The sequence below is a fragment of the Schistocerca serialis genome, chromosome 3 (assembly GCF_023864345.2).
Source record: "Schistocerca serialis cubense isolate TAMUIC-IGC-003099 chromosome 3, iqSchSeri2.2, whole genome shotgun sequence".
Classification (NCBI taxonomy): domain Eukaryota; kingdom Metazoa; phylum Arthropoda; class Insecta; order Orthoptera; family Acrididae; genus Schistocerca; species Schistocerca serialis.
This window is the reverse complement of record NC_064640.1, coordinates 858569651-858588101: the sequence shown is the minus strand read 5'-3', so window position 1 is coordinate 858588101 and position 18451 is coordinate 858569651.

Below are 18451 nucleotides of genomic sequence, written 5' to 3'. Positions count from 1 at the left end.
CATAGCTTACAAAATTAGTCACGGTGGAAAAAAATGCGAGTCTATTAAATGGTTAAGTAGAAGCAAGCTTCTGACGCGGAGATTATGCTATTCTCGCGTCAGCAGGATGTAAAGACTCTTCTAGGCATCATTGTCTCGATGTGAAGCCATTTTGAAATTTTCACTAATTCAGGAGCTTTCTTAGTTCGAGAAAATCCACTGTGAAGTGTGAAGTTACCGGATTATTCGATTATTACCGTCATTATTACTATCATTTTCTTCATACCGCTGCTGGAACACATGTGCTTGAAGCTCATTTTCATTGCGGTACATGCTGTTATTTTCATTGCGATACATAATGCAAAGATACAACTTTTAAGTGTATTATTGCGTAATTCCAGTTATTGACAGTCTATTCGTGAGCTTGCTAGCATTCAGTGGGGTGAAACCTATCACAGAAGCAAGCAAAACACAAATATTTCTTGCACCATGCGTATCACACAAACGAAATCTCGCTGCACTGACATGTTGTCCGATATATTGCACGGAAAACGTATCTGATTCATGTTGCTGAATACAGCTCTATCAGATATCAATTTGGATGCGTACTAAGTGTATAAAAGTATATCTTGAAATACGCAGAAAGTCACATAGAGGCATTCGACTGAAACATAGACATGAACAAGACTGTAACTGGGATCGACAGCATCGTCGGCTACCACCTTGACAACTCGAACGGTGCGGGATACATTACCGAAGACTATGTGGAAAACTGGTGAATTCGGAATTGTGAATTTAGAAGTTGCTGGAGGCCCCGGCACCCACTGGGTATCATATGTTATGAATAATGCGTATACCGTCTGCTATTTCGACTCATTTGGTGACCTGCAGCCACCAGAAGAATTACAACTATACTTCACTCACAGAAGACGTGTGCTCTACAATTGTCGACGCTATCAAGACTTTAATACACACCTCTGTGGACATATATGCATCATGTTTCTCTTGACGTTCACAAAGAAGAAGAAGCATGCTATATATGGAGGAGGTTCAAACATTCATTCATCAGTTGAGGTTCAGATGCAATGTCACACACTTTGACATTTAAACAACGATTACCTGTATTGTATGCAAATTACTTGCCGCCAATTGATTTGAGCGTTGGTGAATGGAGTATTGCATTGATTGGACTGGAGACGTACAACAGCATCCCAAATATCACTGAGACTAACAATAAACTGCATCCGGATATTAATGGTGAAAATGGTATTGTGGAAATAGAACCGGGTGCATACGTTATCGACGATTTAAACAGTCTTAAAACAGTCTGGAAAAGGTATTGAACTAAGTGCAAACATCAATACACTTAAATCTGAAATAAGAACTATATACGATTGACTTTAACCAGAAAGGTTCAATAGGGCGCCTGCTGGGTTTCACAAAAGAGCAGGTTTTGAAGAAGGATCCAAGTAAATTTTACAAGTCAGATCAGACTGTGGACATACTCCCCATCAGCACAATCCGAGTCGAGTGTAACATTGCAATGAACTCCTATCTCAACGATAATCTGATTCACACTATTTATGGATTCTTCCCCTCAGTTGCCACAGGGTATAAGATTGTTGAGACCCCTGCCAATGCAATATACCTTCCTGTGACAGCTCAGACATTGGACTTTTTAGAGCTGCGTATTGTGGACCAGAATAATCAACTTGTGGACTTTCGTGGTGAGGAAATCATTGTACAATTACATCTAAGGCAGAATGGGTATTCAGTATAAAACAAGCGCATGAAATCCACAGCATGCCACTTCGCTACCGAACAGCAAAGTGATAACACGTGCGAAATATGAGTTCCTCAAATCAGTTGGCCTGCAGCCGCGCAATGACGTCCTCACTCAATATAACCAGTCCAGTAGAGTATGATGAGAGAATTATACGTCAGGAATACTTCTTTCATAAACTTAACGTTTCAACGACGTTTAACAAGAACGATGAAATCAGGATTGTCATCCAGCACCAAGACGCACTCACGCTTCCATGCAAGAGTTTCATATATCTAGAGGGGTCATTCAAGAAAACCGATGGCAGCGATACAAAGAGATCCAATCTGACGCCTGCATTCCTGTTCCAAGATATGGCTCTGAGACGGACTGTACACGCAAAGTCGGCATAACACCAACCCTTAAAATACACGCCTCGGCATTACCGGCATATCTGCATAGTTTAGAAAATGCAGGATGATTCATAGACGATCCTGAGGATAGAACTGTTGCAGAGTACAAGTTATTTACTGCCTGCATACCTCCAAAAACGCTTATGGGGTACTTTGAGGACATGAGACAGATTATTATGAACGCTAAACAGGAACTTATTCTAGTACGGAGTGCGACAGACAATAACTCATACATTCAAGGAGTTCAAGAGGAGAATATAAGCACAATCAGTAAGATAAGATGAAAAATGCCTCACATGAGTGTATCAGACGAGGAACGTTAGAAGCTATTAAAAGTCCTGAATTCAGGTACATTTCTGTCACTGACATTTCGCTCGTGGGAGGTTTTCGAGTACCCAGTGTTACCGACTGCGGTCAGACAAACATGGGCTATTACAACCTCCACCCATCTAGAGACACCTAAATTCATCATACTTGCGTTTCAGACTGATAGAAGAGGTAATATAGCAAATGATTTCACTGTGATCGACAAATGCAAGTTAGCTAATGCCAAAGTCTACCTCAATTCAGAATTCTACCCATATGACAATCTACATCTACAGTGGAATCAAAATGTGTACAGTCTAGCTTATGACATGTATGCAAGGTTTCGCGCTTCTTACTATGAAATTGCCGAAGGAGAGGGATGAGGGTGTCTACTCAGTCCACGTTAGTTCAAAGAGCTTTCACCGATCATCGTAATAGACTGCTCGAAACAGAATGAGATAATTAAGTCTGGACCTATAGATGTTCGAATTGAATTTGAACCATCGACAAATTTCCCAGAACACACTGTCGCATATGCTCTGGTTCTACACGACCTTGTGATCAACTACTGCCCGCTCACAAGTGTTGTGCAACAAGCTATATAAATGAATAGGTGCTTCACCATACCTAGAGCATTTCATGATGACATCTCATAGTGTGAACCTCATTTCGGACTATCAGGGTTTCTATGACGGTGTGTGCAGACAGTTCGTATTTAAAGATGCTGCGTTTGTACACAGGATGCTGGAATAATAGAGACATTCTCAGCAAACATGGCATCACCAAGGTCTTTCAAGCATGTGAGGTGTGCTAAGACAAGGAAGAGTGCAAAGTGGTTAACACATTTCTACCATGGAATTCACTGGTATGAACCTGGCATACGCTATAAAGATATGGTGACTGCACTTAAATTATTCGATCAAATGGACACCATCGTCTACGTGAAGGGGAAGGAGAAGATCTCATGGATGCATCGAATCTTTAAATTTTCTCCTATTCAAGACCAGGAATTCTATGGCTGTCCTATCTATCGACCCAAGAACATGTATCAAAAAAGTGTTGTTGTATCTGCTTATGAAAGTGAAAAATTACTTTTAAGTTGGATGAGAAATACATAATTTTTCTTCCTAACAATCCTTGTATACTTTTTCTTTTTGACACCTGCATCCTTAGCATGTACATTTATCTGTGATACTATACCTGCTTCCATCTATACCCGCATTCCACTGGAACTGTGCGTGTGACTCACCACAGCCTTTGCACACTGTCGACACGGGAATGGCAGTACCTGCACTATTAATAGGTGCGCTTTCACCACGCCTGCAGGGAATTTTACGAAATTGTGTGTTAAAGGCGCTACGTCTTGCAGACTTGCATGTGCAATGCAGATGTAACTGCAGAATGTTCAAACATATATTTTAGCAAAAACATAATGATTATGGTTTTTTAAATAACAACAGTGATGTAGGGTAACGATTTTTTTTTCTTTATTCAATTCAGTTCAGTTCTCGAATTTACAATTTATTTAGTGTTGTACAGTATATATAGTGATACTCTTAACTTATTATTATTACTAGAATCCAACACGTTTGAGATTCCTTGAAGAGAAAGTCGGTTATAGAGCCACACTTAAAACTAAAGCAGAGGTATAGAGTCATACTTAAAACTAAAGCAGAGCTATTGACTGACTAAGTTACACACTAAATACTATTACTAATGAAATTCCATTCAAACAGGCTATATTGAACGGAGCTGCTCTGTGAATTAACTTTTTCCTACTTAACTAGATGGCTGTAAATATTTCCCATTAAATAATTAATTAATTAAGTGGCTCAAACTCAACAAGACAAGTTATATATATATATCATTCAAATACTTTAATAACAACAACATTTAATTGGATGGTTCCAACTTAACTGAGCAGCTCTAAATACTTTTGAACTGGGTCGCTCGAGATATTTTCCACCTCAGACACCTGAAATACTTTAATAATAACAATTAACTGGGTGGCTCTTAAGCGTCCAACCCAAACAGCTGTACTAAAGAAAAAAAATTATTTGGATGGAAATAAAACCACTTTGGCTGGATGGCTAGTGGCAGGTGAAAAACTTAAAAGCTATTCTATAAAAAAAAAAAAAAAACAGGCACAAGGTGCATGGATATATATTTTTACAGCATAGAAATACGTTGTCTGTCAACAAATATATGAATATATAACTTTTTTCTATTTTTCAATATTTTCTTTTTTGTTTTCACACACCTGATGAGCATATATAAACATAAAACTTTATTCTTTTATCTGTTTTACTCTTTCTCTTCCACACATTGTCTCTCTATGATACACGTGTACATAGTACACAAAAATATTACACGCATTCTCTCTCTCTCTCTCTCTCTCTCTCTCTCTCTCTATATATATATATATATATATATATATATATATATATATATAGTACACAAAAATTTTTACACAACACACACACACACACACACACACACACATGCATGCACACACATACACTCACACACACTTAAACACACACACGCAAAATTAATTGCACTATGATAAAAGGGTCATACTACTACTCTGCAGACACTCTATCTGTCTACATGTCTCTCTCTCTCTCTCTCTCAATTAGAGTCCCCCACCCCTTCTCTCACTACAAGTGAGTAGTGAGTATGGACGAGTTTCAGTCCTGTCGTCACAAATGACCCTTTTATTGTCATGAAGCGACAGACCGATTTTAGACTGTACTACAGTATACACCTCGTGTCCTTTCGATCGAATACTGGTCTGCGATACCATATGCAGCGGCTGTGGTGCAACAACGTGAACACCACTGCACAGGCATTGGAAATAGTCTTCGATAGGTAGGGCACTCGCTGCCACGCGACACACAGCCGTCTCTGGGTGGCACCTTTCAATGTGCGATATGCATACATTTTTGACCGTAGACCTACCAACTCCACAATCGGCAATCCATTCGACTTCGTCCTTCATAAGACCGATAAACTTCTTGTTCTGTGGGATAATAGCATATGGATTAACGGCCGCATATGAGGAGGTGTCGAATTCATTACTGTGGCACCTAACTACTTCACATTGATCGCAGTTCTTCACCCAACAGGTGAAGCTATCTGTATCCATATAAAGTGATTTAGGATCTGTGAAATGATTTTTCGCAGACTCCTAATGAAAGCGGTACATGTGGAGTTTGGATAGGTCTAGTATGCACATCCCCACATAGATAAGTTTCGTAAACTCTACTGCAGTCTTCGCCATCTCCACAGCAACAAAGTTCTTATTGAATGTGGTGACCCATTTAAAATTTGGTTCGGCAATGCATTTTTTTACGACATAACGCCCATCCTATTCGGTTCTAATAAAAATTTCACGTCGCCCCTCAAATTCTCCATAGTTTTACCGAAAACTGAATTATTCATTAATTTATAAAAATCTCTCCCAAAGGCACACATTGTGGAAGCTATCTGTCTCGTATTCAAATCAATAAACTCCTTCAACCAGGGGGACTGCTTGATGGGGATAGCAGGGTGATTCTAAGCAGCTGCATACCCAAGCTGAGGCATTGATGGAGGTTACGACAGTGAATAATATACCTCTGGTTATCCTCCAGCGATGTCATCAGTTTTGGTGTGGAACCCACTCACGGAACTAGTTGCTCTGGACACAGCAGCAAAGTGGTATGTGCATCATGAAAACTAACAGGGTAAGTGAGTTCTGCCTCTACCACATACCCTACATCAGAATCAGCTGCCATACCCCCCCCCCCCTCCCCCATGATTTTTCCACTTAATTCCTTGCATTCGTCTTCAGATATGCATCGAAACTCGCCAATCGGCAGTGGTTGCTGCATTGCATGCTCGTATGAGTTATTCACGTCGAGGTCTATTATATTACTCGAATGAAGGGATGCATTGAACGTGTCACCCATCTGTGTGTTATTTACTTTCGTGTGCCTATGGATACATTGACAAAGTCCTCACGGATGCCTCACTTAAAGAAAAGAAGCATGTCAGGATCGGTCAATAATTCGATGCTGCACTTCGTTTTCTTGACCATTGCGTCCCAAGATAATTAAAGTGCCGTGTAATAAAAGGCGGGATCCAGAGAATATGTGGTCGTACATAGACTCCGGAACTTCTCGAAAACGTCCGCAAGCAAGGGCACGTCTGTGTCCATGTAAAGCCGTGCGTACTCTCCTAAAGTGGAAATATTGAATTCCCGTCAGACACTCACGGCATGCTCATACCCTGCACTCGTTATGGCGTCGCCTGTGAGGTTACTGGAGAATGCAGTTGTGTCGGGTAGCCTGGTTTCGTTGAGTTTCGCCATACTGTCCACATACTCGTATGGGAAAATCCACTTCCTAGTCGCAAGTTGAAACTTTTCCTCGTTGGGAAATGCAGCTCGAGTGATGTGCATATCCCCCGAGAGAGAGTTTTAACAAGTTTCTGGAGTGGTGTCTGCATAAAACGTAGCGTATCAAGGAAGCGGAGCGTAATTCTTGGCGTCATTCATTTGGAGAATGAAATATGCTTCTGGACACTCTCAGGTAGGACACTTACCTGATCTTTCTCCAAACCGAAATCTTCCAAGTGCTCAAGTAGAAAGTGAGCGTCATACCCACTTAAATTGTGGAAGAAAACGGGTATGCGTCTAGGTAGCTGGTACTTCAAATTGCATTCGTCGTGAGCTGCTCCACAGATCTTCCTCGTAAGATGACAGTGGAACCAACGAGGAGTTTCCGCCTTTGTCTAACGGCAGCCCACAAATATGACAATAAGTGGTGTTACTATACAAATCTTCATTGCCCTTCGATTTGGTCTTGGGTACGTTGCCACTGTAAATCGTATCAACCTCCCATGAAAATTTTTCAAGCTCAGTGAGCAACCAAACTGCGGAATTATCCCCGATGTAAGATTTGTATCGGTTAAGGTTAGGGTCATATGACGATACAATTTGGTACGCTGCTACATGTGGTACGTGTTTTTCTGTAAAGGTGGCGTGTGAGGCTGGAGGTTCGCCTTCACAGCGGGTCACAGGATCGATGAGGCATTCACTACAAACGGGTATCACTCCTGGTGGTGAGCATTTTTAAACTTTATGAATTTGTTTTCCTCAATAGGCATAATAACACGTACCGGATCCTTGGAAGCGCAGTCTAGTAGATGAGTAGCTAATAACTTGTCTGAGGAGAAATAATTGAGGCACCTTAAGCAAATACGTTTTGGATGACGATTAGTAGATAGTTGGGATGAAAGGAACCAGGACATGTTGAAAGACGTGCGCTTCATTCACCATTCAGTGCTCGCATTTCATATTTCTAATCCCAGCATTCTGGTACTCGGTAAAATAATAATCCAGGTAATATTAATTATTTCTATGGGTTGCCTGATTTATTTGACGATTTTTACAGTTTGTCTCACACTGATCTGCGAGAGGAGCTTGGCGCCAGGAATTTTCTTTATTTATGGGCGAGGGCAGCAGTCTTCCTAGCAGCCATGATGGCTTCCCGTTTCCCATCCTTTTTCCGATCGCCAGGGTAGCACGTGGTGTCGTTTGGAAGATCAGTAGTGGCCAAAGTTTCTCCTGTTCTTAGTTCCCCAACCTGCCTTACCAACCTTGTAACCGCTATAAATTATACAAATGGTACATCTCGGTGTGATTGACACAAAAGTCTATGACATTTTCTTGTATCATGTACTTTATTTTTGTATTATTAAAACCTAATGTTCGTAGGATAAATACACTCCTGGAAATGGAAAAAAGAACACATTGACACCGGCGTGTCAGACCCACCATACTTGCTCCGGACACTGCGAGAGGGCTGTACAAGCAATGATCACACGCACGGCACAGCGGACACACCAGGAACCGCGGTGTTGGCCGTCGAATGGCGATAGCTGCGCAGCATTTGTGCACCGCCGCCGTCAGTGTCAGCCAGTTTGCCGTGGCATACGGAGCTCCATCGCAGTCTTTAACACTGGTAGCATGCCGCGACAGCGTGGACGTGAACCGTATGTGCAGTTGACGGACTTTGAGCGAGGGCGTATAGTGGGCATGCGGGAGGCCGGGTGGACGTACCGCCGAATTGCTCAACACGTGGGGCGTGAGGTCTCCACAGTACATCGATGTTCTCGCCAGTGGTCGGCGGAAGGTGCACGTGCCCGTCGAGCTGGGACCGGGCCGCAGCGACGCACGGATGCACGCCAAGACCGTAGGATCCTACGCAGTGCCGTAGGGGACCGCACCGCCACTTCCCAGCAAATTAGGGACACTGTTGCTCCTGGGGTATCGGCGAGGACCATTCGCAACCGTCTCCATGAAGCTGGGCTACGGTCCCGCACACCGTTAGGCCGTCTTCTGCTGACGCCCCAACATCGTGCAGCCCGCCTCCAGTGGTGTCGCGACAGGCGTGAATGGAGGGACGAATGGAGACGTGTCGTCTTCAGCGATGAGAGTCGCTTCTGCCTTGGTGCCAATGATGGTCGTATGCGTGTTTGGCGCCGTGCAGGTGAGCGCCACAATCAGGACTGCATACGACCGAGGCACACAGGGCCAACACCCGGCATCATGGTGTGGGGAGCGATCTCCTACACTGGCCGTACACCACTGGTGATCGTCGAGGGGACACTGAATAGTGCACGGTACATCCAAACCGTCATCGAACCCATCGTTCTACCATTCCTAGACCGGCAAGGGAACTTGCTGTTCCAACAGGACAATGCACGTCCGCATGTATCCCGTGCCACCCAACGTGCTCTAGAAGGTGTAAGTCAACTACCCTGGCCAGCAAGATCTCCGGATCTGTCCCCCATTGAGCATCTTTGGGACTGGATGAAGCGTCGTCTCACGCGGTCTGCACGTCCAGCACGAACGCTGGTCCAACTGAGGCGCCAGGTGGAAATGGCATGGCAAGCCGTTCCACAGGACTACATCCAGCATCTCTACGATCGTCTCCATGGGAGAATAGCAGCCTGCATTGCTGCGAAAGGTGGATATACACTGTACTAGTGCCGACATTGTGCATGCTCTGTTGCCTGTGTCTATGTGCCTGTGGTTCTGTCAGTGTGATCATGTGATGTATCTGACCCCAGGAATGTGTCAATAAAGTTTCCCCTTCCTGGGACAATGAATTCACGGTGTTCTTATTTCAATTTCCAGGAGTGTAGTATACGCATTTCTGTTTACGTAGTCAACCGACAGTACACGGCGTACCGAGCTTATTGCCTACAATGACGGGGCGGCCAAAGAATGGCAACGAGCCGACCAGAGGACTGAAATCATTAGACGTGTACAACGACGTGGTGTCATAATCAGCTGGTACCGAAAAAAGGAATGTAAACGGTTTTGGGTTGTCAAGAATGTGTAATACGCTTTACGTGAATTGAATACAACCAGTCTGTTTCTCAACAAGTCGATAACGAAGGTCGTAGTAGTAATGACAAGCTAATATCAAACACAGTGTATTTCCATTAGTGCAAATTCAATCAATCACCAGGTAGATAGTTGTGCATTAATTACAATCAACTGTTTCACCTTTTTACGACAATGCCATAACGAATACTAAATTCACATTATTTTCCTTCTGTACAACAACGTCGTAACGAAAAGAAAACCCATTACTTCGTTTCCTCTTACATCAATACTACAATAAATGTTCGAAATGACCATCATTCGCTTCTGCACATGCTTCATTACGGCGAACCCAGTTTCGTCGCACTCGTTCACACACATGCACATTGGCCTTTATGGTATTGGCAGCATCTAAAATCTTCTGCGTCAATTCGTCCACATTATTTACTGGCTCAGCATAAACAGGTTCCTTCATATGGCCCCAAAAGTGAAAATCCAGTGGATTTAAATCAGGGCTGCGTGCTGGCCATCGACGTGGACCCGAACGCCCGATCCATCGTCCTGGAAATCCACTATCCAAAAATCTTCGTACTCTGTGACCAATGTGGGGTGAAGCACCATCGTGGAGGAACCACAGGTTATGACGTATGCCTAACGGAATGTCTTCTAACAACGTTGGTAGCAATGTTTCCTCTAGAAACGTTCTGTAATAGCTACCAGTCAAACGTTCAGGTAAAACATAGGGCCCAATAATGTAATTATCGAGCATACCCGCCCACACATTTAGGAGCAAAATCGTCGCTGAAAATGTGTTGCCACTACGTGGCGAGGATTGTGTACACTCCGCGTTATGGAAATTAGTTATTCTGTCGCGAGTGAAACACGCTTCATTTGTGACGAGTATTTTGTTGACAAAATCATGCTGCGCACTGTGTAACAAAAACCACTCTGAGAATTCACGTCGTGGAGGGAAATCATGTTCTTCCAGTGCTTGTACACGTTGAATGTGGTAAGGCTGCAGACGCTCCTCTTGCAAAGTGCGATGAACGACAGTGTGCGATATACCCACGTGGCGGGCGATGCTTCTAGTAGTCTGAGAAGGATCCTCCTGGAAGCGGTCCAGAATTCTTTCCTCAGCTTCCAATGTCCGATCGGCGAGTTGTGGGCCTCTGCCTTCTGCGCGGGGCAGTAAAGAGCCAGTATCTCTCAATCTAAGGAAATTAAATACGTACTCGTCAGTTGTATTCTGTCATGATGGAACAAAAACGGAAAGCATATCAGAATAGAAGATACGTTTCGCATACGGACGAAAATTTACAAAGGTGCAGATAACTACAGTACTTTATTAAGATGTAAATGCATAATAATCGCATACAAGTAGAGAATTACAACGATACAAACCTTTGGTGCACAGCAGCAAAGCCGGCCAGAGTGGCCGAGTGGTTCTAGGCGCTACAGTTTGGAACCGCACGACCGCTACGGTCGCAGGTTCGAATCCTCCCTCGGTCATGGTTGTGTGTGATGTCCGTAGGTTAGTTAGGTTTAAGTGGTTCTAAGTTCTAGGGGACTGATGACCTTAGAAGTTAATTCCCTTGGTGCTCAGAGCCATTTGAACCACAGCAGCAAATGTCTTACATGCAGGAAGTCGTCGTTGTGGGAAGCTTTCTCGATAAATTCGTACAGATGCCCTCGCAACACCTTTTGCCTCGCCATAAATTAAATGCATATCGCATAGTTCAGGTATAGTGAATTTCCTTTCCATCCTAACAGTTAACAGAGTTGCTATGACATCTGCACAGTTTACTCGCCTACTGTCGTCGCTCGGTGTATTACAATGACGCAGCCACTCAGGACGCAGTTGTCTATGTGTTTACGATTTACGCTCGCGATGTCAATACGCGCAGCGCGTAATAACAGGAACCGATTGCTTACGTACGTGCACGGCCAAGTATCTACTTTTCCAAAACCATTATGTTGGGACGAACTGTTTTTTTCTGGGACAACCGTAGGAAAAACGCAAACATGTTACTAGACTTTTTTGTCAAGCATTGCGAGATGTGCCATCTGTATAATTTTGGCGCCTTATACCGTTTACACCCTGTATTCGGATGTCCAGATGTAGAATTCTGCTGAGTACTTTAGCTGAGCCTTTCACTTTCTTCTCTGAAAACTGGCCGAACATAGCACTCAAGGTGGATTTACAAAACCACTCGGCGATTGATGTGCTCTGCGTTTCACGCCATCCCCGCCCCCCCGTCTCTCCGACGCCAGACTCAACTTTGGGGGGGGGGGGGGGGGTACGATAATTCAATGCAAAGCACAGCACTGCAATTAATGGCGGGATACCGCGTATCATTGACTACTTTGAGGAGAGCTCTGTTTCCACGACAGGAAGGCATGCGCTTTGAAATCCAACAGGATCGCGGTTCCCTCCTGCCGGGTTTTCGATCCTAGTGGACGAGATTCGCTCCTCAAAGGCGTCGGCAATCACCGAGTACTGCAATTGCGGTGTGGTGACATGGTGTAACCGACCTGATGTCTTTCACTAAAGGGCCGGTGCAGAGAGCTGCCTCTAGCCACAGGGTCTTCATTAACCCTTTCGTGAGCCGTGTGAAACATGCTTCCCACTACAATGAACTCGATCCTAGTCCCGTGGGATTCATAGTTCCCACCTCTGTACGGTGCTACCACCTAGTGAACAGTATAGGGTACTACTTCCAATGGGAAGTTTCCGCCGTTTTTGCTGTACCTTCGCGCAGAGGCATTGTATAGTAGCTGAGTGTTGCCCTGTAGAGGAGCCTTTCACTGCTGTTTGCGTGACGTATTGTGATTTTTTCCTCAAAGCTATGTTGTTGTTGTTGTGGTCTTCAGTCCTGAGACTGGTTTGATGCAGCTCTCCATGCTACTCTATCCTGTGCAAGCTTCTTCATCTCCCAGTACCTACTGATCCTACATCCTTCTGAATGTGCTTGGTGTATTCATCTCTTGGTCTCCCTCTACGATTTTTACCCTCCACGCTGCCCTCCAATACTAAATTGGTGATCCCTTGATGCCTCAGAACATGTCCTACCAACCGATCCCTTCTTCTAGTCAAGTTGTGCCACAAACTTCTCTTCTCCCCAATCCTATTCAACACCTCCTCATTAGTTATGTGATCTACCCATCTAATCTTCAGCATTCTTCTGTAGCACCACATTTCGAAAGCTTCAATTCTCTTCTTGTCTAAACTATTTATCGTCCATGTTTCTCTTCCATACATGGCTACACTCCATACAAATACATTCAAAAACTCAAAGCTATAGTATAAGGTAAATACTTTTGATTTACCCAAATTTATGAAGGAAAACGTAAAATTGGAACGAGGAGAATTCCAGTTTGAAACAAAAGGAGCCATTTCTGCAGTAAAATAGATGGATAACCGTCCAGTCGCTTTCCTGTCCTCAATTGATGACCCATGAGAAACAGCCACAGTGAAAAGGAAAAACAAGGATGGTAGTAGTACAGAGATTTCTTGTCCTGCAGTTGTTGCAGAATACAACAAAATAATGGGTGGTGTCGATACGTTTGATCAATTACGACAAAGGTATGCTATTGGCAGACGTTCTGTAAAATGGTGGCACAGAATATTTTATTTGCTGGTGGACGTTACTGCAGTGAACAGTTTTATCCTGTGGAAAATAAGTAAAAGAGAAAGTGGACAGCATGATCAGCTCACATACAGGATCCATCTAGCCAGACAATTGATCGCTGGCTTCTCATCCCAAAAAAGGCGTGGACAAAAACCTGTCCTCCTGGCAAAAAGGGGTAAAGTACCTGAAGATTTTCGTCATGTGGCTGTAGGGGAGCATCGACCCATTTTAGAAGAAACCTACTGGACGTGCCGTCATTGTAGTACCAAAGCTGCGGAAAAGAGCAGTCGCTGTGTTTGTACATATTGTCAAATACCACTTTGCATGGACCCATGTTTCAGAAAATTTCATGGCAAGTAATTGTGAATAATCATTGTAACAAGAGAAGTAAATTTATCAAATAAATATGACATATATTGAAAAATTTGTCATTTAACTCCAAGGAAGGGCAATGGGAAGAATACTTCCCACCTTGTCATGTGACCTCACTTTCATAGTTGGAGCAAATTTGATATTCTGTATGATAAATATTGCAAGTTTACCGTCTTACCTCCTTGCCTAGCGACGCCAGATGAAAGTTGATGCGATCAAGCCCTGAATCAAAATTGCGCAACGGATAACTGGGGAGACGAGCTTGAAGGCGCTTCCTAGAGAGCGTCTTTCTGCACGTTACTAAGCAAGGGGCTGGAGGGCTCACACGCTGATGTGTGGGTCCCTGCATTCTATAGCTTTTATTTTAAATAAATTCCTTTAACTTGACTTCTTTGTGATTTTTAAGGTATGTTAAAGATTGATGACAGTTGATTTCCTACTTATTTTAAGCATTATCACACGACTTTACACCGATAGCAGCAATTGTTTCAGTTTACAGATATTACAAATTTTCAACTTATAGCTCGGGTATATTATATAGGAATCTGCACGCACTTTTCTACGGGCAAGACGGAATTGCGTTGGCCAAATGTATACCACGGAAGCCTCCCAATATTTTACATAGGACATCCACTACGTGAGGAGGATAACAGGCAAACTGGGGACCAGATACTTTAACACAGAGGGTCAAATTCCCGGAATGAAACGAGCACATTCATTACCTTACACAATATGAAGATGGAAATAAAAGAATTAGTACAAATATTCAAATACCTCTCTTCCATGCGTGAACATTGAGACAGAAGCACTGAGGGCACGTCTGCTCACGTACCCGTCTTCTGTAACCCCCCGAATATGGCGGGCACCCGGAGGTCTTCCTGGGCCCCGGTGGAGGGGGTGGTCGAACCACTTGGCCGTGACCAACCTCTCCACCCCAAATCTAGTGACACTGGAAATTCTTTGACTTTTACCTGCCTGTGCTGTCTCTCTGATCCCCTAACCAGGAATAAGGTTGGCACTACTATACTACAGAACTACTTCCCAACAAAGATTTGGCCACGCTTTACGGAAAGGTGTGAGGAGGATTAGGAAAGTTCATGTGCAGATTCGCATTCACGTACAAGAAATGCATAATACACGACACATATAAATACGTATTATGAAGCCTGACACATTTCTTTCCACCCGTCCACATGGGTTCTGTTGCACCCGCGGCCCGCCGCGTCGTGTAATAAAATTGGCTGCGGAGCCGCCTCTGTTTCTATTTCCCGGTGCGAGCGAGCAGTGAAACCTGCTGCTTATAGAGCGGAAACTACTGTACCGTTTCAATATACTTATCTGTTAACTACTATCTGCTCTCCGTTCATTAAAAAAAAAGCTGCTCAATAAATTTGCCCACGAAAGGGTTAATACTATTATGACTAGAACTAGTTAGTACGCGCTGTGCGTCGCATGACGGCACAGGAAGAGACGCCTGTGAATGGAGCCGCTGTGAGAAAGCGCCGGCCCGAGGAGGCCTGAGCGATGGGGTAGCGGCCGTTCCCCAGTGAGAGTAGCCCGGAGTGGGGTCGTGCGCAGCCGTGGCCGTTGCGGAGGCCGCTTCCCGCGCGGCGACTAGCGGTGCCCTTATAGGAGATGCACGCCTTTCCGGACGCCGCTTTGATGAGGGTGTCACCGCCGCCGGTACGCGTGAGAAGCCACGTTGAGGCCCGACCGTTGTAGAAGAAGAATAAGTATAGATAAAATAATAAGTACATTGTTTACCGCTGCTGGAGTGGTGAAAAAATAAATTCTAACGATTACACATGTTTATAAGGAGAGTGAGTAATTACCTTTTTCGCTCTGGCTCTAGGGCATAAACAATTCGTCAGATGACTCCACCGCACCGTCAAAAAAATCATCACAACCGTCGCATAGGAGTGATTTATCTTGTTGATCGTTCAATTATTTTATCTTGGCGTTTCGCGCATGCCCGCCCAGACGCTGGAGATTGCTGCGTTGCCAGTTGTCGCGCCAAGAGAAGCAGCGCCGTAGTATATTCCGCAAACCTACGTTTAGGGGGGAGCGCGCAGTTTATGAATTAAAGCCACCACGGCCGCATTAACCCTTTCGCTGCTACAGAGACGTGCTCCCCGCATTCCGTCCTGTGCGCGATTTTGTCATCATTGCATTGCTCGCCTGTGCAGACACATGGTGTTTCGACTGCTTTGTCACACTTTATCATTCGATTTCACAAAAGCTATTTGGCACACAAATTTGATTTTTACACATCTTCTTGACTGATACCTTCCCACCATAAATGACTTAATTTTGTTTCGATGTTCGACGCAGTCGTTGTGCAGCATTAGATGTAGTAGACCATTGCACGAAATTTTGAAGTGTTTGCAGAGGTAAAAGTCCATAGCGTATACATTCTGTATGGTCGATTTTAGTTGCTACTAGAAATTTCAAAAAAATACATTCAAACGAATAAAATTCATGAAGTAAGACACTTCGATATTGTTTTTAAATAAAGAAATTATTAAGCACCGAACAAGGTTTGAACTCAGAAGCTTTCACTTATTAGACACACACTTTAACCACTACTCTAACACAATTCGTCATTCAATAGAACTCCCGGAGCACTTTAAAATGTCACGCAAAATACTGACAAACACTGTTGGTATGACTATGAATTACTCACGTTTCGTCGAAGTACGATAGGAAATAAACGATTACCACTGTTCTTTATTGCTAAAAAGCGGTTAGTGAGAATGATACAAACACCTCTGCGTGCTATCGCCTGAATTAGGAGGCTTATTGCTTGTTTGGTTTAATTAATTAATAGAATATGAAGCAATTGGTATAAAGAATGCTTTTTCCAAACTTTCTATAAAACAAAGTCCGCTATCAAGACATTGCTTTTGTTCAATTACTTTATTTATGACTGAAAGTTTCTAAAACTGAAGACACTCGTCCGTGCTCTGCACTGCAGTCGAGCTCTGGCAACGTCGTTCTCTGTTCATTGGCTGACTGTGTATTGTGACGTCAGATGCGCAGAACGAACCTAAACTCGGCCCCCGTCGTAAATGACACGCACTTTAGCACAAACAAGATGTACAAATAGATTTGTTAGAGAAAAAAATTTCTTGTACTACTACTGGCACTACTATTAGAGATAAGTAATCTTTTCTTTTTTTTTAAACCTACAAGTATGCTGCCTGGTCATCTCATTATTTGCTTGAGGCTGCTCCTGCATCCGCTGCCTAGCCACCAAATCCAGATTGTCTAGAGCTCTTCCTGTAACAGGATGAGAGACAATTTTATTTATTTTGAATGCTTAGTTACACTGAAACATCACACACATGGATATTTTTCTCTACACTTACGTGAGTGATGTTCTCAGTTATCTACAGCTGGGGGCTGAACACGATGTTCTAGTGCAGGAGCGCTACGTGTAACAGCACCCTGCACTGCCCCCAGCTCGATTTGAATTTCCGTTAAGTGATATAGAAACAAACCAAAAAAAGTATAAAATAAGAGAAACTTTTGAATGGCTAATATAAAAGAAGAAGAAGTACAAATTAGAATGACAATTATACTCAAAAGGCAATTCCGATCTCGCATCGAACACAGGAGGCTGGACTTCTGGAACCTGCTGCGGTCCAGCCTGCTCCTCACACTCGAGGATAAAATCCACGAGTTGCACTATAACAAGGAGATATAATTAATAAGGGGAATTTAACAAAAACTCGAAAATTCACACTCAAAATAGAAATTATCTACTCACTTGGCAATCCCATATCCTGAACTCTGAGCCTTTTGCCAGTAGACTCTGAGGTGTTGGTGTTAACTCTCTTCATCTTTGAACTAGTAAACGAAATAGCAACCACACAAAGACACACACGAACGAATGCAGGAACGAACAACGGATGAGTGAGAAAGAGTGCTGGAGAGTCATTCCTTATATAGATGTGATGATGTAGTATCACGTGATCTCAGCATGAACCAATGGGTGTTGAGCATTTTGGGGATGGACTCACTAGCACCCCTAGTGACTGAAATCTGAACTAGTTAGATGCTTCCAGTACCCTGAGGAGAGCTGAGCCTACGATAATTTATGGATTTACAGCGAAATAATTCGCAATACGAGTGAAGATGCTATTTGGAATACACACCATATGATATTGAATTCAGCCTTTGAATCTGAAGTCATTATGCATGTATATTAAGAACTTGTCTGAGGAGGAAGCAATTAGATATATTGTCGATCAAGGATTTATTGCATGTCGCTCAAAGTCTGTAAGCTTAGTGATTTTTTCGAACATATTTTTCGCACGTGAATGCTATATGCATGTAATTCTAGGTTGCTGGTATTTAGACTAGTGTTTGTTAGATTTAGTTTAGCTTCGTAAACTCTGAAGCAATTCATTTAGAAAGTCATGAGATGATAAAATAGATAATTTTTTAGTATTTAGGAATCGTGTACAGCATAAAAGATGAAATTCTGGGCTATTTTGGTAACCAGTTTATGTTACAGTATAATTTTTTGTATGGAGACATCAAGAAAGCAAACGTTAAGTATTTGTGGGACCCTATAGAATTTCCGAGAGTTCTACTTCGTTCTTATTTT